Genomic DNA, 25,315 nt, shown 5'->3' with positions numbered 1-25,315 from the left:
ATGGGAGAAATTCTCTGTTATGAGAATTCGGGTAGCAAAAAATATGTGCATTTATTATCTCCATAGAATGCCACACTTTTCTGAGTGTTTTCCTAACATTATGCTGTAAAGATATTTAGGCATACTGAAAAGTGGAAAGAATTATTCAGTGAAGATTGGAGAGAGCTCACTGGGTATGGTGCCTGCGTTGCCATCCATAGAGCCAAGGTTCAAATCCTGGTACCACCTGAGAGGTGCTATGGTAATAGAGGAAGAACTGATACTGTAGTGTCTTCCCCACTATCTCTATCATTGTCTTTCCATATGAATGAAGAAAATGGCCCTGAGTGGTACAATCACATATGCATGTGGTCCTGGTTCCACCAAAAAAAAAAAAGTTCAGTGACTTCTCTCCACCTATATTCTACAAAGAACCTGTAACTTTACTTACTTTATCACATATATCTTTCTGTTTATTCCTTTATCCTTGTCTCAGTTCAAAAAAATTTAATGCATTTGAAAGTAGATGATGTACGTCAGATCAATAGCTCCCCTAAAGTACATTAGGATTCATTAGTTTTAACAGGTGGCTATATATATTCTTCAGTCTAAAGCTCTCCCAATGGAGCTATTTGGACCAGCCCCCCTTTTTTACAGATAAAATTTTGATAGTGTTATGGAAATCTTTTGAGTGTACTACCCAAGTGAGCCCCCAGAAATGTACAGATCTGTGCAACCAGAATGAATAATGTTATTATTGTTACTATCACCTGGCAGACTAATCTCCTGTTGCTATACCACTTCCCAGTCAGCCTCTCAGTCCCACACAGGAGAATGCTATACTATTCTCCTTTTTACCCACCCTACATGAGTTTTGCCTGCTCCAGAGATTGATAAAAGAAGAATCATACATACTTTAACTATGTAAGTTTTTCTACTGTCAGCATACTTCTTTCAGATTCATCCAAATCTATACTTGCTTCACTAGTTATTTCTTTTTTATTGCTGATTGGTCTCTCATTGTGTGGAGATACTTCAGTTCTTTTTTTCTAAAGTTATTATCTTTTTATTTGTTGGATAGAAACAGAAATAGAGATGGTAGGGGAAGATAGACACCTACAGCACTGCTTCACCACTCACAGAGCTTTTCCCCTGCAGGTGGGGATCAGGGCCTCAAACTCAGTTCCTTGCACATTTTAAAATATGCACTCAGCCAGATGTGCCACCACCCAGCCCCTCAGTTTGTTTATCCATTGTCTTACTTTTTGTGTATGAGCCCCAGACTCACACACATGAGCAATTTCACAGACCAACTTTTTTTTTTCTCCAGGGGCTCTGAACCTGCACTATGAATCCACTGCTCCTTGAGGCTATTTTTCCTATTTTTTTTGCCCTTGTTGTTGTTATTGCTGTTGTTGTTGGATAGGACAGACTGGGGAGAGAAAGATAGACACCTGTAGACCTGATCCTTGCGCCAGTCCTTGGGCTTTATTCCATGTGTGCTACCGCCTGACCCCCAAAAGACCAACTGTTTAATTAATTAATTTATTTAGGTACCTAGGTGGGTAGGTAGGTAGGTAGATAGATACCAACTGACCACAGCATTGAAGTTTCTATGGTTTCAGTGCAGCACTCCCTTGTGATACTGGGGCTCAAACTTGTGCCCAGGCACAGCAAGGCATGAGCTCTATGTGTTCAGCCTTCTACATCATCTTACTGATGGACACCTGTGTCTCCTATCTTAGGTTCTCATACATTACACTGCAGTTAGCCATTTTTACCAGCCTTTTCATACCTATTTATTTTCATTTCTCTTAAGTAAATACTGATGATGGAAATAATTGGATTATATTTAATTATATTTAATTATATTTAATAATTGGATTATTAAATAATTGGATTCTACTTCTTTGTGTCTTTTTTAATTTCCTTGAGTAGTGACTCATAATTCTCAGTATACAACTCATTCACTTATTTGGTTAGGCTTATTCCTAGATATTTTATTGTTTTGTTGTTCTAGTAAAAGGAATTGATTTCTGGATTTCATCTTCTTCTAACTTAGTGTTTGCATAGAGGAATGCCACTGAATTTTGAATGTTAATTTTGTAGCCTGACACATTACTGTATTGCCTGATGATTTCCAAAAGCTTCTTGCTGGATTCCTTAGGTTTTTCTATGTATAGTATCATGTCATCTGCAAATAGGGAGCGTCTGACTTCTCTTCCAATCTGTATGCCTTCAATTCCTTGCTCCTGCCTGATTGCTATGGCAAGAACTTCCAACACTATGTTGAATAATAATGGTGATAGTGGGCAGCCCTGTCTAGTATCAGATCTGAGATGAAATTCTTCCAGTTTTTCATGATTGAATTTGATGTTGGTTGTAGGTTTGCTATATATAGATTCCACTATCTTCAGGAATTTTCTATCTATTCCCATTTTTTGTAGTGTTTTGATCATAAAGGGATGTTGTATTTTGTCAAAAGCTTTCTCTGCATTTATTGATATGACCATGTGGTTTTTGGTCTTGCTTTTATTGATGTGGTGGATCACGTTGATTGATTTACATATATTAAATCAATCTTGCATCCCTGGGATGAACCCCACTTGGTCATGATGAACCATCTTTTTTTACTATATATTTTTAATTTTTATTTATTTTCCCTTTTGTTGCCCTTGTTGTTTTTATTGTTGTTGTAGTTATTATTATTGTTGTTATTGGTTTCGTTGTTTATAAATAGGACAGAGAGAAATGGAGAGAGGAGGGGAAGACAGAGAGGGGGAGAGAAAGATAGACACACCTGAAGATCTGCTTCACCGTCTGTGAAGCAACTGTCCTGCAGGTGGGGAGCTGGGTGCTTGAACCAGGATCCTTATGCCGGTCCTTGCACTTCACACCACGTGCGCTTAACCTGCTGCGCTACCACCCAACTTTTTTGATATACTGCTGTATCCGGTTGGCTAGAATTTTGTTCAATATTTTAGCATCTTTGTTCATCAGAGATATTGATCTGTAGTTTTATTTTTTGGTTGTGTCCCTGTCTGTTTTTGATATCAGAGTGATGTTGGCTTCATAGAAGCTGGCAGGGAGTATTCCAGTGTCTTCAATCTTCTCAAAGACTTTTAAAAGTAGAGGTATTAGTTCTTCTTTGACGGTTTTGTGGAATTCATTTTTAAAACCATCTGGTCCAGGACTTTTATTCTTGGGAAGGTTTTTGATAACTGCTTCAATTTCATTAGCTGTTATGGGCCTGTTCATATTATCTCCTTCCTCTTTATTTAATTTTGGAAGTTGGTAGGTATCTAGGAAATCGTCCATTTCTTCCAGGTTCTCTAGCTTGGTGGCATATAGTTGTTCATAGAAGCCTCGCATGATATGTTGAATTTCTGTGCTGTTGTGATATCTCCTCTTTCATTTACTATCTGATTTATTTGGGTCTTCTCCCTTTTTGTTTTGTGAGTCTGGCTAAAGGTTTGTTGATTTTGTTTACTCTTTCGAAGAACCAACATTTACTTTCGTTGATCTTTTGTATGGTTTTCCTATTCTCAATGTTATTTATTTCTGCCCTAATTTTAGTGATTTCCGTCCTTCTGGTTGTTTTAGGGTTCCTTTGTTGTTTTTCTTCTAGGTCTTTAAGATGTGCAATCAGGCTGTTTATTTGTGCTTTTTCTTGTTTCCTAATGTGTGATTGTATAGCTATGAACTTCCCTCTTAGGACTGCTTTAGCTGTGTCCCAAATATTTTGATAGCTTGTGTCTTCATTTTCACTGAACTCTCGAAACATTTTGATTTCTTCCTTGATTTTCTCTTTGACCCAGAAGTTAAGAAGTGTACTGTTGAGCTTCCACATTTTGGGACTGTTACTAATCTTTTGTTGATTGTTAAGTGTTAGTTTAATTTCACTGTGGTCTGAGAAGATGCTTGGGATGATTTTGATGCCTCCATCTAGTCTGAAGGACAGTCGTGCAGTATATAGTATTCTTGGCTGAAAGCCTTTCTCATTGAGTACTCGATAGATATCTTGCCATTCTCTTCTAGCCTGTAGTGTTTGTATGGAGAAGTCTGCTGCTAATCTTACGGGTTTTCCTTTGTAGGTGACTCTTTGTTTTTCTCTTACAGCCTTGAGGATCCTTTCTTTATCCTTATTCCTTTCCATTCTAAGTATGATATGTCTTGGTGTCTTTAGGTCTGGGTTAATTCTGTTAGGGACCCTCTGGGCTTCTTGAATTTTTATGTCTTTGATGTTGTCTAGACTAGAGAAGTTTTCAGCTACTATGGCCTGGAAAATGCTTTCTTCCTCTCCTTCTCTTTCTTCCTCTGGTATGCCAATAATGCGTATATTGTTTCTTTTGAAGTCATCCCATAGGACTCTGTTGTTGTTTTCAGCAACTCTTAATCTCTTTTTGAGATCTCTTACTTCTTTTTTAGTTGTCTCTAATTCATCCTCAATCTTGCTAATTCTTCAGCCTCATAGATTCTCTTCTCTCTGCCCTCTACTGTTTTCTGGAGTTCATCTATTTTGTTGCCCTGCTCTAATACTGTTTTAGCTTGTTCAACTAGTTGCATTATTAGCTCAGCAATTTCAGCTTTCAACTCTCTAACAACCATGAGATAACTAGTATTTTCTTCCATATTCTCATTTGTTGTTCCTGCATTTCTGGTTACAATTTTTCAAATTCTTTACTCACTCCTGTTATTATTTCCTTAGCTAATGTTTGGATGTTGAACTCGTTATTTTGTGCTTCACCCTCTGGAGGATTTTTAGCTGGACTCTTGTGCTGGTTCGATTCTCCAATATTTTTTCTTGTTGTTTTAACCATTTTATATATTACGTTATGAGTTCCCTTTATCAGTACTTTTCAAAATATTGATCACTATTGCCTGGATTGACTTGTGTCTAAGTAAGTTAATTAAAGGGTTCATAGTGGTGGAAGTTAACAGTTGTTTCAATCCCTGAGTTGGAGCTCAGTGGTTTAAAAGCCTCTTTCTTTTTTTTTCCTTCCCTGTAGGCTATGGGAGCCTGAGGGCTTTTAAACTATCAATAGGCTTCTTAACTTAATCACTGACTCCTGACCAGGAGATAAAGCAGAAATAATCCAGTGGTTATGCAAAGAGACTTTCACAGTCCCTCAGCTATGCCACCGAGGTATAGGTCTTCTCCTGTTTCCCAGTTAGATCTCTGTCCCCTGGTGTCCCTCCCTGTCGCTGCTCCAGATTCTGAGGGTAGTAGCAATGGAGACTCAGTTTTGCACTTGGTGAGTCTCTGGGGAGTCCTCTCCTCCCTTAAGCTGTCCCCTTGTTGGTGGAGCAGACTGGAGGTGGTGTCTCAACTGATAAAACTGCTGAACTGTTAGCAGTCACTTAATCTCTCCTTAGGCTCCTCTCTCCTCTCTGTCACCAGCCACACATGTTTGTACTCACCGGAGATTTACTGGGTTCCTGTGGTCATTCTAGTCCTGTCTTGTTTCAGTCCTGAGTGGTCTCCTTTGGTATTCCTAGTTGATCCGGGAGAGGAGAGGAGAGGAGAGGAGAGGAGAGGAGAGGAGAGGAGAGGAGAGGAGAGGAGAGGAGAGGAGAGGAGAGGAGAGGAGAGGAGAGGAGAGGAGAGGAGAGGAGAGAAAGTGATCTGCTGCTCGTATCTCTGACTCCGGAAGTCGAATCTCACCATTTTTTAATAGCTGAATAGTTTTGCATTGTGTATATATACCACAACTTACGTAGCCACTATTTGTTGGATACCTAGGTTACTTCCAGGCTTTAGCTATTACAAATTATGGTGCTATAAACATAGGTATACACAGATCTTTTTAAATGGGTATCTTAGTTCCTTAGTATATGTCCTCAAGAGATGACTTGCAGGGTCATAGGGTAGGTTTCTTTTATTTTTTGTTTTTTATTTATACAATGGATGTATTTATAAAACCATAGGATAAGAGGGGTACAATTCCACACAGTTCCCATCACCATAACTCCATAACCAATCCCCCCTTAATAGCTTTCCTATTCTTTACCCCTCTGGGAGTATGGACCCAGGATCATTATGGGGTGCAGAAGGTGGGAGGTCTGGCTTCTGTAATTGTTTCCCCACTGAAGATGGGCATTGACAGGTCAATCCATACTCCCAGCCTGTCTCTCTCTTTCCCTAGTGGGGCAGGGATCTGGGGAGGTGGAGCTCCAGGACACATTGTTGGGGTTGTCTGCCCAGGGAATTCAGGTTGGCATCATAATAGCATCTGGAACCTGGTGGGTGAAAAAAAGTTAAGATATAAAGCAGAACAAATTGTTGACTAATCATGAACCTAAAGGCAAGAGTATTTCTGATGAACATTTGGGGGTCTCTGTTTTGGAAAAAGCTCATAGGCCTATTTTAGATATATTCCAAGGGGCCCATGACCCTACTAGTTTTTTCCTGAGCTTGACATCTAACAACCTAACCTAAGTTATTATCTGGGGAGATAGTGTTATAGTTGGAAAAAAGATTAGGAAGCTGGATCTGGGAAGAGAGTAGCTCCCAAATGTGGGAAAAGTGTATAAATATTATTAACTGTGTCTATAAATATTATTAACTGTAAATTTGATCTGGGGCCCATATTCAGCACAGGAGCCTATATAACCTCTGCATCTCTGCAGGTCTGAGCTGGCATTCTGTGCTCATGTCTAGGAACATTCCAGGCTGTAGTAATTTCAGGACCCATCATCCTTGGGTGATAGGTCGAATATGTTATCCAACCACCCTTTGGAGAATGGAACATTTGGGTAAGTCTATTTCTAGCTCCCCAAGAATTCTCCAGACTGCTCTCTACAGCGGTTGGATCAATTTACATTCCCACCAGCAGTGTAGGAGGGTTCCTTTGACCCCATTATCTCTCCAGCATTTGTTGTTACTATCTGCTCTGATTTGACATTCTCACAGGACTGAAATTGTATCTCATTGTTGTCTTTATTTGCATTTCTTTTACAGTCAATGACTTGGAGCATTTTTTCATATATTTTTCAGCCTTTTGGGTCTCTTCTTTGATGAATCTTCTGTTCACATCCCCTCCTATTTTTGGATAGGGTCATTTGACTTTTTGTTTGACTTTGTTGACTTTGCTAGATCGACCCAGTCTGGAAAAGAGAAATTTCCCATGAGTGGTCATCCCACTTCCGGTTATCTTGTCCATCTCCAAAACTCTCTCCCTTTACACTGTCTGAACTGGAAGACGCTTTGAAGAGGGTTAAATCGGGAACAGCTGCTGGCTATGATAACATCACCCCAGAACTCATTCTTAACCTGGGTCCCGCAGCAAAGAAGTGGCTCGCTTCATTCCTGTCCCACATCTTGGAATCTGAGTCTATGCCCAAAGTTTGGCGTCGTGCGAAGATTATAGCGGTTTTGAAACCAAAGAAAGACCTAACACTGGCCGCCAGCTATAGACCAATTTCTCTCCTCTCCGTGTGTTACAAACTCCTTGAGAGGCTGCTTCTGTCATGTATTTCTCCTCTTACAGAGAATTTCCTATCACCCGCCCAAGCTGGTTTCCGCCCAGGAAGATCTGCCTGCGAACAAGCCCTGGCCCTCTCAACTTACATTGAAAATGGATTCCAGAAGAATTTAAAGACGGGTGCTGTCTTTGTTGATCTCACAGCAGCCTATGACACGGTCTGGCACCGTGGTCTCCTAGTCAAGATCTCAAGATGCCTGCCTCCATGGGTGGCCAACACTATATCGTTTCTTCTCCAAAACAGAAGATTCCGGGTACATCTGGGTGACAAGTCTAGCAGATAGAGACTTGTCTCAAGTGGCCTCCTCCAGGGCTCTGTTCTGGCTCCTACGCTATTTAATATTTACATCAATGACCTCCCAGAAACTTCTTCAAGGAAGTTCATCTACACTGATGACATCTGCTGTGCAACTCAGGCATCCAAGTTCGACATCTTCGAGGAAACACGAAAGACATGTCTCTGATATCTGATTACTGTAAAAAATGGTGACTAATCCCTAGCACTGCAAAAACGGTATCATCTGTTTTCCATCTTCACCATGCCTCGGCCTTGCGTGAGCTTAATGTGCAGCTTGGCGATATGAGAATCCGGTATGAAGCCCAGCCAGTCTATCTTGGCGTTACTCTCGATCGGATCGCACTCTGTCATTTCACGAACATCTCATAAAAACTGCAGCAAAGGTGGGCGTGAGGAATAACATCATTGCAAGACTGGCCAGCTCCTCATGGGGCACAAGCGCTTCCACACTACGATCATCCTCTCTGGCATTATGCTATTCCACTGCAGAATACTGTGCCCCAGTATGGTTCCGTAGCCCCCATGTCCACTTGGTTGATTCCAAATTATATTCCTCCATGAGGATAATTTCTGGAACCATCCGTTCCACCCCGGTTCCATGGCTGCCAGTTCTTAGCAACATCGCCCCACCAGATATTCGTCGGGATGCGGCATCATCTAAGTTCATTTCCCACGTCTACGCTCGACCGGACCTGCCAATATACGCGGATATCTTTGCCCACCCTGTCCAACGCTTGACGTCTCGTCACCCAATCTGGTCCCCTACGCCTACACTGAACTTCTCTGTTCCAGTCTCTTGGAAACAGAGTTGGCAGTCAGCTGAGGTAAAGAACAAACACCTCATCACAGACCCCTGCAAGCGTCAACCCGGCTTTGACCTAGCACGTTATGATTGGGCCCTCCTCAATCGCTATCGAACAGGCCATGGCCGGTGTGCTGCTATGTTCCATCGCTGGGGAGCCAGAGATGACCCAAACTGCCCCTGCGGCTCCAGACAGACTATGACCCACATAGTCAATGACTGCCACCTCTCCAGATTCAAAGGAGGTCTCGAAACTTTACATCAGGCTCAACCTGATGCTGTTGACTGGCTACGGAAGAAGGGAAAACGCTAGAAGAAAAAGAACTTTGGTGAGGGTGGTATTTTTTTTTTAAATAACTTTATGTAGGTGAAATATTTTACTAGTGAAATGAATCAGACATGGTCCTGTGTCATGGCACTTACCAATACACATATCCTCACAATCTGTCCTTACTACTATCTCCCTATGCTAATTTGACACATGCAAAATAGAAATGATTCAAATAAATCTAGTTTGTAAAATATGTAACTGGGAGAGCCACAAAGGTTTAATGGAAAGCAATTCAGAATATTTAGATTTCTAAGGGCAATTACCGGACTCTCTCTCCAAAATGTTCCAGTCACAATCAAAATAACTGCTGGGAAGAACTACTGGTATGACCCTGTGGCGATTCTTTTATTCTCAATAAGCAACTGTGTCCCAGTTCAACCAAAAGTAAAAGGAAGAATGGAAAAGTAATTTGGGATCAATCACTTCAAACCCACAGCCTGATTCACATTGAATTCACTCAGATGTGTTTAATAGCTCATTTGAAGGCATGTGAGATGCCGCAGCTGACCTGATTGTAAGCAGAAAAGCATAGAACTTAAAAACCAAACACGCATGTAGCGTGGAACAACAATCAAGTCAGGCTCCTTAAAATGCTAAGTACCAGAAGACCTGAAAACATTAGGGCAAAGTCCACATAAGAAGGGCCAAGTTTTCCTTCTCAGATGGCCTTTTAGCAGGCTCAAATTCGAACAATGCTAAGATTTAAGGTCATAGATGGGTCTTATCTGACAATCCATGTTGTTCTTCCTGATCTACTCAAACAACTTTGTTCAAGGGCCTTAAGAGAAATTAGTGTGTCACTTAAAATTCAGCAGCAATTTGCGCCTAGGTAAAACAATGAGCTGTGACCATGGTCAATGTGTCCCAAGCATGAGCTGGGCTTCTATACAGCTGGACCCTTTAACTTGTTTGCCGGGCACAAAAGGTCTATTTATGAGTAGGCTAGGTGTCCTTCACCTGTGGAGGGGTGCACGCAGAGGAGAAAGGCCAGAAAGAACCTGGAAGAGTAGACATGCAAACTTGTGAAAAGTTTCAGGAGGTCGAATGGCTGCAGGGAGTGGCATCGTAGCCCCGGGGAGGGGGGGCTTACTAACTTGCATCCTCTCCAAGCTGGGCTTTTTGGGGGGTGAGTGTGGATGCACCAGAAGCTCCCATGACTTGTCCGCGGGAGCTCCTGCTGGGCATCTGGAACCTTTTATCTTCCAGACCTTGGTGGCGGACGCCCCGCCCCTCGTTTTCTCACCCTTCCTGGCCCCACCCCTCCTCTTGACCCCGCCCTCCCGGCCCGGCCCGGCCCCTTGGCTTCCCAGCGCCCTTCCCATCCGCTCCAAGCTGCAGACTCTGGCCGGGCTTCGCGGCAGTGGGAGCGCGCAGGCGCAGCTGGAGGCTTGCGAAGCGCGGAGGAGCGCGCGGTGAGTGAGGTGGCCGTAGCAGGCATGTCGTTGGGGGAACGTGCCTCGCTGCGGAAATCCCGGGAGGGTTTGGGGTGTATTGGGGTGGCTGCACGGAGAGCCTTCTGCCCAAGGAGGGAGTACCGGCCAGGCAAGAGGTAGCGGGATAGGGCGCGCTGCCTGAGGGGTCTGGTCCTGGCCGCGTGGGGAGCGGAGTGCGTGGTGGCGGAGTGGATGAGGGCTAGGTAGGAGCGGAGAAGCCGAGAGAGCCGGCTCCCGAGGTTGTAAGTCCGCACCCAGCCATGGCAGGACGGGGAATCCTGCCAACGGTGCTGGAGGGTGTCCCAGCGCCAAGTTCAGAGCCCCGCTAGGTACCCCGGAGCGGCGTCCCGGACTGTCCCTACCTCTGAGCTCAGAGTTGCCTGACACGTTCCCCGTCGGGGGGCTGAGGACTTGGGGGAGGCGGGTGGTCTTTCGGGCTAGTGCCTAGGAGGGTGTGGCGTGACAGTGACTTCCACCCCCACCCCCCGCCCGGGGGAATGTGTCTGTCTTCTGGTCCATTGTGCTCGGGGGCATTTTAACAAAGGCTGCGACTGTTTAGTAGGCATTGGCGGGTGCCTGTGGGGGAGGTCAGGGGAGGGGGGTGCTCTGGGTGGCCCGCGGGCGGGGCGGGGGGCGGCGGGGGAGGAGGGGAGGGCAGGCTATGCGGGGAGTGGGAGGAGGGAACAACCTTCCTGCCTCAGCTTTTTCCTTCTTCCTGGTCCAGTGATTTTGATCTGTGCTAGGAAAGGTCTCACAGGGATATGACTAGAAATTAGTGTGAGTGAATGTGTGTGCGCGCGAGTGCGGTGCACTCTCAGGCTGCGGCCATTGGTTTTGTCATTGTGCTATTTATGTATTTTCTAAGTGTCTCTTCAGGAGAAAAGTGAAACTAATGGAATTTCACAGACAGTAATTGAACGAAGGGGTGAAGTGGCAGAGTGTCAAAACTTGGAGCTGAATTAATGCCTCCTGGTAGCCCTACAGAAATAAAACCACTTGGAAGGATGTGAAGGGGCACAGGTCTGGTTAAGTGAAAAGTTAGAGTGCTGTTGATTGCTTCCGTCGAGTGGATTATTGGAAATGGGTGTGATTTGAAATGGGCGTGAAGGTGCTGCCACGTTTTAGGGACGACTCACTTTAGAAACTTTAAAAATAGTGGGGGTGGGGGCAAGCTAGAGATAGCTCACCAGGTAGGGTGCACTTTTTATCATGACTGAGGCTCAGGATTCTGGTCAGAGCAGCAGGAATATTCCGGACTGAGCTGTCCAGGGGGAGTTCCATGGATTAGTAGAGCCCTGCTGCAGTGTCTCTCCTTTCTCCCTGTCTCTCCCACTCACAAATCTAAAGTAGCAGAGTGAAAAAAAATTGATCCTTGGGGAGGCCATTGGGTTGTAGTAAAAAAAAAAAGATAGTGGGAATGTAAAACACTGGAGCAACACTTCCATTTTTCAAATTTGAGATTTTTATGTAAAGTGGCTTATGTATTCTCAAGCATAGATGTTGATATTTTTACTCATTTGTTTAACTTTCAAGAAAACAAACTGAACTTCGTTGTTAATATTTTCGGAAGCTCTGGCCAGGCTGGCTAGCTTCGCGGTGGTGAACAGAGACGCGGAGACAACGGCTGGGAAGGGAAGCTGTATTTCTTTATTCAGGAACAACGATTCATAAACTAAGACAAACTAATCACCAAACAGAACTCCGCTGTCTCTTTGCGGCGGCACAAGCACTCTCCCTTACTCTCGAACTCAGGAACCATCTCTTATTCTGTAACTCTCGCACTCTCGAACTCAGGAACTCAGGAACTCTCCAACTCTGGCACTCTGGAACTCTCGTACTTGAGAGCCCTCTGAAACTCTGGCACACTGGAACTCTCTCTTACTCTGTAACTCTCAAACTCTTGAACTCAGGAACTCTGGCACTCTCGAACTCAGGAACCCTCTCCCAGGGTTCCTTCCGGTGGGGCCAAGCAGGCCGAGAAATTAATAGGACTGATCCAATTCTCTTGGCGGGGGAGGGCTAGAACAAACCAATGTAAAGCGTACGACACACTGGAGCAACACTTCCATTTTTCAAATTTGAGATTTTTATGTAAAGTGGCTTATGTATTCTCAAGCATAGATGTTGATATTTTTACTCATTTGTTTAACTTTCAAGAAAACAAACTGAACTTCTTCCTCCTCCACCCCTTTCCCTTGATTGTGAATCCTATTTTATAAACATTTATCTTCAGATCTGAAGATTGTTTAAAAGCACATTTGCCCTCACCCCTCCTGTCCCCCAAGAAAAGTGAATTAGATTTCTTCTTGCTATAGTCATTTTACTCTCACTTTTCCTGTTAATTTAAGTTAAATGTTGCCAGCATTCCCAGTTTGGGGGAGAGGGAAGTGTTAGGGATTCAGTTTTCTTCTTTCAGTGCTGAATACAGTTATTCATCCTTCCAGACATAATCCAATTCACTGCTTGGAAAAATCTGCCACCCCCATACCCCATGATGAATCACCCCCTTTTCTATTTAACTGATTTACTGACTTGTTTTTTTAATCTCTCTTGCTACCAAAATCTCAGTCTTTCCTAGGGCTTTTTGGTTTGTATCTAATGCCTGGTAAATGCACTTGATGGCTAGATATTAATAAATGCTGTTGGAAAAATGTCTCTGTATAAAGTGCTCAGGTTATAGAAGAAAATCAGAATGCTGAGCAGCATTACTTGGAATACGGGTAACAGTGAGTATGGAAATATGTTCCCATGTATTAGCCTGCAGTTCCCTCAAGTCAACTTGACCTCTCTGTTTCTGCTAGCCAGTCTTGGGCAGCTGTCTCAACTCCTTCAAGCATCACTGGCCTAGTCACCCATGGCTCCTTACCGTGTCACACTCAAGTTCATCACCCCTACACTTTGCTTTCACCTCGTAAATGCATTTACTTACCAAATAGGCGAGTAGATCATGAGCAAATGGTCACTCAGTGTATGAGTGAGTAGAATTGATACTTTGGTTTAAAAGTGAGTCAGGAGTGGCTACTTGGTTAGTCCATGTTTCTGTGCCTGCAGAGCAGAGAACCAAGCATGGCTATTAGTGACTTTTGCTTTTCATTCCTCACTTAATTTATCCCTTCTCCACCTAAACTTGAAAGCATTTTTCCTCCAAATCACTCCTTTTCATAAAATTGACCATGGTTTCATATAGACACTTCAAGTTAGTGCCTTGTTTTGTAAGTAACACGTGGGAGTCGGAAGATCAGTAGTGCCTATAAAGTCAATACATCTTTTTAGAAAATGTTGTTCCTGAGAGATAGCTCAGTGTTATAGCAGAGGACTGACCGTGTCTGAGGCCCCAGGTTTAAGCTCTTGCCACCACTGTATGCCTGAGTTGTGTAGTGCTCTGGCAAAAATAAATCTAAAGAAAAGCTTTATTTTTTCCTGTCTCACGGGAGAGGGGGGAGGGCTATTCCAAACTACTGTGGTTATAGCTGCCTTCTTAAAACTTTTTCTTTTTCACCTAGACTTCCTCCTCATATTTCTGGGGTTCCCTCTAGTTTTTTGACCAGTCAAGTTCAATTATTTGAGTCATCTAAGCCTCTTCTTAGTCTAAGACCACTTCCTCTTCCTCTCCTCCCTCTATTCCTATCCCTTCCCCCACCCCTCTATTGAGGCTTCACTGCTCTAAGCCAGCCCTTTCAGATAGAGACAGAGAGAGACACCATAGCACTGAAACTTACCCCAGTGTAGTGGGAATTACTCTGCCCCCACGTTTGAAATTTTACTTACCCTTGCAAGTTGTGAAAGCATATTAAAGAAGAAGAATAAGAATACACTTAGACTACAATGTACTAATTAATTGCTAACTTCATTTCTCCCAGAGGCAAAATATTCATGTTATTTTTAAATGAAATTAAGCTACACAGTATTCTTTGAACTGTTTTAACAATATTAGCAATATTATCTGTTTAATTATTTAAGCATCTCTTAATGGTGTAAATAGTATTAGCATAGTCATAAGTAGTTTTTGCTTTGTCTGTAGACAATCAGTGAGGGATCTGTTGCTGGTAGATCTTAAAATCTGTTTAAGACTGCCTGCTAGAGTGGAGATTTCTCTTGAACATGGGTTGAAGGCATGGAAAAGCAGACCCAGTATATCTTCCTGGCCTTATGCCTTTTAAAAAGAATTTATTCGGGGTCCAGGCGGTAGTGCAGCGGCATGAAGCGCAAGGACCAGCGTAGGGATCCCAGTTTGAGCCCTGGCTCCCCACCTGCAGGGGGTTGCGTCACAAGAAGTGAAGCAGGACTGCAGGTGTCTTTCTCCCTGTATCTTCCCGTCCTCTCTCGATTTCTCTCTGTCCTATCCAACAACAGAGACAGCAATGACAACAACAACAATGGTGAACAAACAACAAGGACAACAAAATGGAAAAAATGGCCTCCAGGAGCAATGGATTTGTAGTGCAGGCACCGAGCCCCAGCAATAACCCTGGAGGCAAAAAAGAGTAAAAAAAATAAAAACAATAAAAAAGAATTTATTCATTTAAATGAGATACTTTATACCCTCAGCTCCCCCTCCATCTTAAATAAAAAGAATGAAAAAGTTAGTTCCAGAAGAAAGGAATTACAAATGTATCAGGTATGGGTACCATGGGGGAAAAAAACAGAACCCCACGTGGGGATTGAACTTGAAGTCTCATGCTTGCAAACCCTGCACTCTACCCATTGAGCCACCTTCTAGGCCACAGCCTCTTTAAGACTTTCTCACTCTGTTCAGTGGGCAATATTATGGTAGTCAGGGACATGGAATTTGACAGAAAGATATTAAACTACTTTTTCTGTCAGCTTAGCAGGTGGTGCAGTGAGTGAATAAAGCACTGGACTGGATAGACTATCAAGCATGAGGCCCTGAGTTCAGTCCCTGGTATCAAATATGCCAGAGTGATGCTCTGGTTCTTGTTCTCTCTTCCTCTCTGTTTATATCTCACTCAAATCTTTAAGAAAAAAATAATATATTTAAAAAATATTCATATTGCCTGGTAAGTGAGATCAGGTATATGAACAGCTTATCCTGACATCTAGCATTCATCTAGCCCTAGAAATGGTAGCTGTTGTTTGTAAAGCCAGGTCTCCTGAGAAACACAATTTCAGCAGCAGTTACTTTATTGTTATTTTTTTGTCTTGTCTGGGGGCTTCGCGTCTCCTGGCAAACTATTCAACTAAACAGAGGAAGAGACCACAACACTGAAGCCTCTGTCTAAGCCAGAGTACTACTGCCATGTGGTGTACCAGGGACTCAACCTAAGGCAAAGCAGGCACTTTCCCAGATGAGCTATCCCACCACTCTCAACAATTAGCTTTAATATATGTTCTTATGCACATCTCATACTCTGCTTGAGCAAAGTCTAAATGTTGAGAGGAGTGTGTTTAAAGCTGATAGTATCAGATAATCATGCCGATCTAGCATAATAACAATTAGCATAGTAACAGTTGAATTTGGTGACTTTTTTTTGTTTTAGGTGTGTGTCACCTCCACAGGGTTGACTTAATTATATTTCTATGTTGGTGGAGTATTATTGATGTTATAACCAAAAAAACCTAGTGGCAGGTATTTGAGTTCAAATTCCTAATATGGAGTACTCCTGGACATCTCTCTTCAGGAACATACTCCTCCCCCAATATAAAAGCCTCAAATTAGAATTTCAGAGTGGTGCCTGATCATGAAAAAAAAATCCCAGGAGATTTTGAAGTGTATCCTGGTTAAGCAGTAGCAACAACAGTACTTTTTTGGTGTAGTGATCAAGATGTAGAAGCAGTGACTTTTATTTCCTGCATATTTTTTGGTAGAGGGAAAAGGAGAGAAAAAGGATAGAGTTTGAGAGCCAGCGAAATACCTCAACTGATTAGTGTGCCTGCTTTGTTATGCATAAGGCACAGCCCAAGGCCACCACCTCACTAAAGGAAACATCAGTGCTTGGTGCCTTTCTGTCTCTCTATCTGAAAAGGTCATCCCAGAGCAATAAAGCCCCAGTGATAAAGACTGGAGCGTGAGATGATGATTTTGTCAATTTTGTCACCAGGGTTATTACTGGAGCTCAGTGTCTGCAGGACTCCCAAGTGGTGAAGCAGGGCTACAGGTGTCTCTCTGTCTCTCTCCCTCTCTACCTCCCCCTCCTCTCTCAATTTCTCTCAGTCTATAATAAATAATTTAAAAAATCAAAGCAGGAGAGACAGAGCATCTGTAGATAAGTGGGGTATGTGAGAGAGTAGTGATCAGGGACGAGTTTGCTGTCAGTGCAGATTTGTAAGAAAACAAGGAAACAGTTGGAAAGAGACCTTTCCAAACATGAAACATCAAGTGCAAAGGTTCTGAAGGTAGTATCTTTCTGAGACCTTTTCCAGGCAGTCAGTCACGTACTGGTCCTTGTGGGTAGGATAAGTAGAGGGAGGAAAGGATACTAAGAAACAGGGTCAGATAAAAATTGAGTTGGAGGGGGAAGGGTATATAGGTCTATTTAATTCATTATGGAAGGACAGTAAGAATAATGAATGTGAAGAAAAGTGATAGAGGCTTTAAAGAGAAATGATCAGATCCAATTTCCATTTTACAAGGATCAAGCTGAGTGCTTTGTTGAGAACAGATGGGGGGGTAGGTCAGAACAGAAGAGAAAACAAATTAGAGAGTGACTTGGTGACCTGGGTTGAGGGCCAAGATATAAATATAAAGTAATTGGATTTCCTGTTCATTTAGTGTAAGTAGAATTGAAAGGGGGGATGTGATAAATGATGAGAGTCAAGTAAAATATCAAGGAATATTTATTTATTTATTTTTGTCACTAGGGTTATCACTGGTGCTCTGAGCATACATGTCACACTTCTAGTGATCTCTCTCTCTCCCTCTCCCTTTCCCTCTCCCTCTCCCTCTCTCTTTCTCTCTCATATTCTATTTATTTTTCATAGAGACAGAGAAGTTAAGAGGAAAAGAGAGACACCTGCAGCATTGCTTAACCACTTTTGAAGTTTCCACTTCAAAAAGTGGGGACCAGGGGCTTGAACTGGTGTCCTTGTGCATTGTAACATGTATGTTTTATGGATATGCCACATCCTGGCTCCTTTTGTTAGTTTGTTTTAAGATAGAACATGATAAGGGAAGGAGGGAGGATGTGAGAAAAGTGGGAGAAGGGAGAGGGGCAGGAGAGGAAGGGACCACAACACTACTGTACCACTTGTGAAGACAGTTTATTTTTTCTTAATCTGTATAAGTTTTCTCATTTGTAAAACCAGGATTATTGCTAGGATTCTACATCTGTATGATTCTACTGCTCCTGATAGACTTTTTTTTTTTTAAGATTGAGAGTCAAAGATGAGTAGGAGAGAGGAGAGAGAGACCAGGAGAAAACATAACACTGCTCCACCACTTGTGAAGTTTCACCTGTGCAGGTGACTCACCTCTGGTGGCTGGGGACTATAACCTGGGTCATTGTGCATGAGAGAGCATGCTGTCTACCTGGTGACCTGTCTTCTTCCCCTTACTTCCTTCCTTTAAATTTTTTTTTCGATTTTTATTTTTTAAATTTTATTAATTTTATTTTTTTGAGAGGGATGCAGAGAGAGACACACACAGAGAAACACCAGAGCACTACTCAGCTCTGGTTTATGGTGGTGTGGGGGACTAAACCTGGGATTTAGGAGCCTCAGGCATGAGAGTCTGTTTGCATAACCATTATGCTGCCCCCCCCTTTAAAAATATTTTTGTGTGCATAAACTTCATTAGGTGAAAGAAGAAAATGATGACAAAATCATTCATAATTATGAAGTAGTGTGTTTCTGAAGAAGCATTTTTTTCTCTTAATCTTTACTGCCATGCCTATCCCCATCAGGTATTGTACTTATTGTTGAATGTAAAACATTAATTCCCCAATAAAAATAAATAAAAAAGTCATTTCATTTTCTTCTAAGTCATATGGTATTCTGAGTGGAAATCAGATAACATATATATATATATTTTTACTGTCATTGCTGGCATTGGGGTATAAGCTCAATCTCATGCTCCTGAATCAAACTTAAACTTAGCAAGCGAGAGAGAGAGAGAGAGAGAGAGAATATGATATCACAGCACTAGAGCTTCTCCTGGTAGTGTGATACTCTCATGTAGTGCCACAGCTTAAACCCAGGTCAGTGGCATGGCAAGGTATGCACCCTGCCTTGTGAGCTATTTTCTGACCTCTCAAATACAATTCTTTGCTTTTCATATGGGTAAAATGGTAACCAACTCCTCGTTCTTTCAAGTTTTTTTTTTTTTAAGAGGTGGGACCTCATGTATGTGATTCACTGTTCGTTTTTTATTTGGGGGGGGTGGATGTTCTTTTTCATTCATTCAGATAGAAGGAAAGACAGTGAAGAAGAGATGACATAGCATTGGAGCTTCCTCCGTTGCCATATTTGCTCATGGTCCCAGGACTCAAATCTGGGTCATGATCATGGCAAGGCACAAATTTCTGGTGAGCTGTTTCTCTGGATCTTTTGGATCTCTGGAACTTTTAGTATGCTTGATATCATGGTATCCAGGCTAAGTTTTCATTCCGGTAGAGAAGCCAAGAGAATGATAGACACACCCCAGTACCAGAGTTTCCCCCACTGTCATAATATGTCCCATGTAGTGACAAGGTTTGAACCTGGGCCCTGTGCACAGCAAGGCACTCACCCTTCCCATTGAACTCTCTCTGGCCTTTTCAAGTTTTTTTTTTTTATTTATTTTTTATTTGAAACCTTGAGTGCTTATACTGAAGAAATATATACTCAGAACTGAAGTCTATGCATTAAAAAGCTTGAGACATTCAATCTATTTATTAACTAGTGATTTGTAAGACTATAAGTTAATAGTAATATATATTAACATCATTCCTGCCACCAAAGGTCTGTTTTTTTCTCTGATTTCCTGCAGTTTGATTATGAAATGCACTTAGTTTTAGGGTTTATTAAAAAAAAAAAACACTTAACCCTGCTTGGTATTCTCTGAACTTCTTGGATCTGGTATTTACTGGTAAAAAGCTCACTTGCTATAGTTTTATATATTACTTCTGTCCCTTTATATTATCTGTTGTGGTTTTTATTTTATTTTATTGTTAAAGCCATAGCATATTGATTTTAGTATTTTAAAAATTCTGGTCTGGGGGCTAGACAGTGGTGCTCCTTTTTAAACACACATATCGTCAAGCACAAGGACCTTGGTTCAAGCCCCTGCTGCCCACCTGTGGTGAAGGAAGTCTACAGGTGTCTGTCTCTCTCTCTCCCCTCTCAGTTTATCTCCATCCTGTAAATAAAATAGTAAAAACAAATTTAAAAAGGCCATCAGGATTGGTGGACTAATAATGCTGGCACCAATCACCCTGGTGGCAATAAAAAGGTAATTAAAAAATAAAAATAAAATAATATTCATGGTTTAAACATTCCTGCAGTATCTGACTCTGGTTCTTATTCTGTCCAGTCTTGTCAGGCTGTTTTTCTAAAGATTTATTTGCCGAATATCAGAGAATTTCACATGCAACAGAGAGTGCCTGCGAGAAAACAAGGCCAAGTGGCTCAGGAGGTAGCACAGTAGGTCCCTCAGGGGCAGGGAGCCTTTTTCCTACCCAGAGATAATTTAGGATTTATAACGTCATTTGAAGGCCATACACAGTGATCGCCTTAAGAATTAGCACTTAAATGTTGCTATGAAAAAAGCTCCTAGATTTAATGAATATTGAATCCCCTGTAGTTGCCTTGGCAGGGCCAGAACAGATGATTTTGGCCTGTAGGCTGAACATTCCTCACCCCTGGGATAAAGTATTGAACTCACTGGCATGGGGTCCTGAGTTTATTCCCTGGCATCACGTATGCCAGAGTGAGGCTTTGGTTTGTGTTTGTTCTCTCTCTTTCTTTCTCTCTCATAAATAAACCTTTACAAAATAAACAAGCCAGAGCACCGTTCTGGTAAATATAGTGACGTGAACTGAACGGGGAACCTTAGTCATGCAAGTTCAGTGCTTTTCCCACTTTTCACTTCCCTGCCACCTTCAGGCTACGCTAATTTTTGTTTTGCTGTATACTGTGTGTGTGTGTGTGTGTGTGTGTGTGTGTGTTGTTGTGTTGTTAAGTGGTAAATATGATATACTAGGTAAATTAAACTGCAGTGAATTAGACCTTTAGTAATGTTGTAGTGAAGTGTGTATATTGGGGGAAGCATTCTATAGTCCTGTGATTTGATCTCTGTTTGGCGAGTTTATGACCTAGACTGTGACCCCTTCACACTCACAAGGCACACACATGGCCACAGTGGCCTGGATTTGTGTGTTTCTCTTCCTTTGGGTACCTTAGGCAATGAGCAAACCCAAACCTAAGTTCTTCTTGGTTAAGCTGTGATTCTTTGTATCTGCCTGTCTCCAGTTTGAGGTCAGGGTCTTATGATCAGTTAAAAGATGTTGATGTTTCAGTTTAGTCAGTTTTGCTCATTGCTAGGAAAGAGTTGCTACTTCTAAGTGTACAGTGGTGTAGAATCTGGACATCTCCGTCTGCTTTTCTTGAGATTTTTATTACATGATTATCTCTAAAGAGTAGCTATTTTGCCTGTTAGCAACTTGCTGTAAATGGGATTATCCATATACACATACTTCTTTTGCTCATCTCATTTGTGGGACAGGTTCACTAGTTTGTTAATTTCTCAACCTGGTGTGCATTTACATGCCCTGGAAAGTGTGTTAAAACACACATTGAGATTTACGAGGTCTGGGGCAGGCCCTGAGATTCTGCTGTCCATACAGCTCCCGTGAAACGCTGCTATTGCTCTAGCCCAGACAGTACTTGGAGTCATAAAAAGACTAGTTCATTTCTTTTTTTTTTCCTCCAGGGTTATTGCTGGGCTCGGTGCCTGCACCGTGAATCCACCGCTCCTGGAGGCCATTTTCCCCCCTTTTTGTTGCCCTAGTTGTTGCAGCCTCTTTGCGGTTATTATTGCCATTGTTGACGTTGCTTTGTTGTTGGATAGGACAGAGAGAAATGGAGAGAGGAGGGGAAGACAGAGAGAGAGGGGAGAGAAAGATAGACACCTGCAGACCTGCTTCACTGTCCATGAAGCGTCTTCCCCACTTCTCTTGATTTCTCTCTGTCCTATCCAACAACAGCAGCAGCAATGGCAACAGTAACAACAGGAATAATAAGGGCAACAAAATGGAGAAAATGGCCTCCAGGAGCAGTGGATTTGTAGTGCAGGCACCCAGCCCCAGCAATAACCCTGGAGGCAGGAAAAAAAAAAGCAGTCACTACTGATGGTAGTTTTTGCAGGCACTGAGCCCCAGCAATAACCCTGATAGCAAAACAAACAAACCAAGGTGCATAATTTTCTGGAATATCCTTGGTAACAAAACCTCCCCTATATTTTGAGTGACAAAGCCTTGTTATCAAAGCAGTGTAGCTCTCTGTATCTGTACCAATCTGTTTTCAGTGTTCATGTGCTTTGTGGTTTGGTTTCTGATGCTATGCATTCCATTTTTGTAAAATAAAATGAAAAAAAAGCCCATATGACTAACTTGCCATAGTAATCCTCTCTAACATGTTGCTTCAGGGAGAAAGCTGGCAAAGAAACATATGCCTAGTTTTAAATTTTACTGTCACTGTAAAAATTTTTTTTTGATGAAATATATTCATTTCTTTCTGTTAGTATTACTCATGGGGCCAGAATAATGATTTTTAGAAGGGCATAGTTTCTTTCTTATGCAATTTTTTATTGTGCTTCAGTAGTTCACTCATTCCCCCCCCCCAAGGATTTATCAAGAAAATGATTTTCTTGATATACAGAAGTAAGAAAACAGGCTTTAGGCTCATAAGAAGCCAGACTGAAAATAATTGTTTATGTTGTGTTAGTGTGACCTATATTGGAACAACTCAAATGTTCTTTGGAACTTAAAAGGTTCTTTTAAGCTTGTTGAACATGAATTATTAGCTTTTTCCCTTTATATTTTATTCTCTAAACTATGAATGTTCACCCAGTTTATAAAATCAGCCATCCCCACAAGCCATTCCGACTACTATTGTCTCTGGTTCAGGATTTATTACTCCTTTCCCTGCATTATAATCATATCCTTGTGTTGGTGTCTTAAGTCATTTACTACCAATCCTTAACCCAGATTACCCCGCTTGCATATTGCAAGCCTCCAGCCTACTGGCACTACCCTTCACAGTGCTTTTTGAAGTCCCCCATTAGCCCCTATCGCCTAAACTTTATATAATTGTACCCATGTGTCAACAATTATAAACTATTACCCTCCCTCAATAAAATAAACTATATAAAAACCATGCAGGGAGAAATTCAACAAGAAAATGAGGATCCCGGGAGCCGGGCGGTAGCGCAGCGGGTTAAGCGCAGGTGGCGCAAAACACAAGGACCGGCATAAGGATCCCGGTTCGAACCCCGGCTCCCCACCTGCAGGGGAGTCACTTCACAGGCGGTGAAGCAGTTCTGCAGGTGTCTGTCTTTCTCTCCCCTCTCTGTCTTCCCCTCCTCTCTCCATTTCTCTCTGTCCTATCCAACAACGACAACAACAATAATAACTACAACAATAAAACAAGGGCAACAAAAGGGAATAAATAAATAAAATATTTTTAAAAAAAGAAAATGAGGATCCCAACTCAGGCACATATAACAATGTTCAGGCTATAGGGGGACTAGGCTAATGTGTAATTGAAATTTAGGTTTTATTTTCTAGAACTCATTCCCATTCTTGGCAGACCTGATTTTCACAAGACTATATCAACAGTAAGCTCATTATTTAAAAAGTTGCCCAAATTACTTTTTCTCCTCTCAAGCAACTCCTGATCACATGGATTATCTATAATATTCTGTAATAATAGTGACAATAGCAGCAGCAGTAGTGACAATAACCTCTCTATTGTAGCAGATACTATGTATCTGCATATGTGCAGTTTTTCTAACTCACACAGGATATATGATGCGTATCTCAATAGTGAGGACAGTGCAGTTCTGAGAGTTTAAATGCCTCAGTTCACTCTGGGGTATGTGGTAGTGCCAGAATTCTAACCGAAGTCTCTCTGACACTAAATCTAAGCACTTTTGGTAGGAGACCTCATGGCACAAAGCATGTGTTTGTGCTGCCTTTTCCATTTTTTTCAGTTCTACACAGTGAACACACAGTGAAAATAAATATTGAACACTTTCTAAGCATGCATTTTCAAGCATCAAAGTCTAGCAAGCATTAATTGCTGAGTGAATGCTGAATGAGAGAGAATATTATATGAATTAGAAAGGGTAGTCTCCACGTAATTAACACAGTGGCAGGTATCCAAAAATACTTTATGAATTGATGAGACTGTCTACTCAAATATTGTTGAAATAATTAGATTATCCACTATAGCCTTATATTAAAACAGATGATATAATGAATCTGATATATGAGTCATAGACCTAACCTTTTAGTGAAAAAAAGATTTTATTTTTGCTATCAGGGTTTTCACTGAGTTTTTGCACCTGCATAATTACATGGTTCTTGGTAAACTTCCTTTTTTTCCCTTTAAGACAGGGAAGGTAGAGAGAGGAGATATTATAGCACTATTCTACCACTTGTGATGCTTTCTATTTGCATGATATTCCTGTGTGGTGGCAGAGGGGCTCGAACCCAGGTCCTTGCACATGGTAAAGTGTGTAGTCTGTGAGGTGAGCTATCTACTGTCCCCTAAAAAGATGGGGTTTAATAGATGATTTTCCCTTTGTATCCCTCACAGAGTAGCTGATATCATATAATAAATTCTACTTCCAAAAGAAGGCTTCATTTAGCTACTTGATCTTAGCGACTGCCACCTCTCAAGATTCAAAGGAGGTCTCGAACCTTTACATCAGGCTCAACCTGACGCTGTTGACTGGCTATGGAAGAAGGGCAAATGCTAGAAGAAGGAAGTGACCCTTTGACTTGTTCACTCCCTAAAATTTCTCACTTGATTTCTGCCTTTTCCCTGGATAATGCTATCTGTTCCCATGGCTCAGCTTCTTTCTGTACATGGACAAACCCACAGTTGTATCCAGTTAGTTTTCTTTGAAAAGCTAAGACTCAGCCACATAAATGGCTGGCTTAAACATCTCCCCCTGCCAGCTCCCTCATTTACAGTCCAGGAGAGGAGAGGTAAGGGGAGGGGAGGGGTGGGAGCCCTCTTTATCATTACCTCATTTTCTCAAGCATAGTATGTAAGAGAATGTACTCTGCATATCATGTATAATGAGTCTCATTTCAGATTTTACCAAAAGTACAAATTTTGGGATTAAAGCTTCTACTTCTAACACTTAACTGACTACAGTATCATACAGCTTAGTAAAATTTTTGGAGTCTCTACTGCACTATAATATGGCCTTACTCCAGTGTCTGTGGCCCTTAACTAGTGAAGATAATTAGCGTATCCTGAGTTTTCATTTATGGTTCCACATTTGTGGAACTAACTCAAGGTTTGTGTGGGCCCCACCCCTACCCACATTGTCTCTTTCCTAGCTGGATGCTAAACCACACATTCTTTTTTGTGAGTTATTTTTCCTGTTATTTCCAGTCCTCATAGAAGACCTGTCTAATGGTACTGTCCAGTTAACTCTTAGTCTTCTGGACTTTTCCATGGTTTTCTTTTTTTGTGCTAATGCCAATGTTATATTAGGCATTGACATGTGGTTTTAGTTCTTTTGTGTGTGTGTGTGTGGTTTTATCTTTATCATACACTGGATAGGACTTATTTGTGAAGATACTATGTCAATTGTCTTCAAACAGCTTAAATTAGATGCTGTCTTTGTATATGTTGGCAAAATAATCTCAAGTATTTCCTTCCTAGGCTCACTTTAATAGCCCTCTTGGATAGTATGCTGCTTTATCATGTGAATGACCCAGGTTCCAGCCCAGCCCTACCACACTGAAGGAAGCTTCAGTACTGTGGTCTCTTTCACTCTTTCTGCCTCTCTGCCCTCTGTCTTTAAAAAAAAAGTAT

General features: G+C 41.8%; 1 protein-coding gene across 3 annotated transcripts in view; it reads left to right on the top strand.

The window, feature by feature from the left end:
• The first annotated feature begins 10,182 nt into the window (after positions 1-10,182).
• The window catches only part of PRRG1 (proline rich and Gla domain 1), a 97,510-nt gene continuing 82,377 nt past the window's right edge, over positions 10,183-25,315 (top strand). For 2 of the 3 annotated variants that reach the window (XM_007523211.3, XM_060182699.1), the window contains exon 1: positions 10,183-10,306. The gene's annotated coding sequence lies outside the window, so the exon portion shown is untranslated. Of the gene's footprint in view, positions 10,307-10,359; positions 10,444-25,315 lie in introns of those variants that run through there. The other variant, XM_060182700.1, reaches the window with a different exon arrangement.

The sequence above is a fragment of the Erinaceus europaeus genome, chromosome X (genome assembly GCF_950295315.1).
Source record: "Erinaceus europaeus chromosome X, mEriEur2.1, whole genome shotgun sequence".
In the NCBI taxonomy this organism is placed as follows: Eukaryota; Metazoa; Chordata; class Mammalia; order Eulipotyphla; family Erinaceidae; genus Erinaceus; species Erinaceus europaeus.
This window is presented reverse-complemented; position numbering and strand designations above follow the sequence as displayed.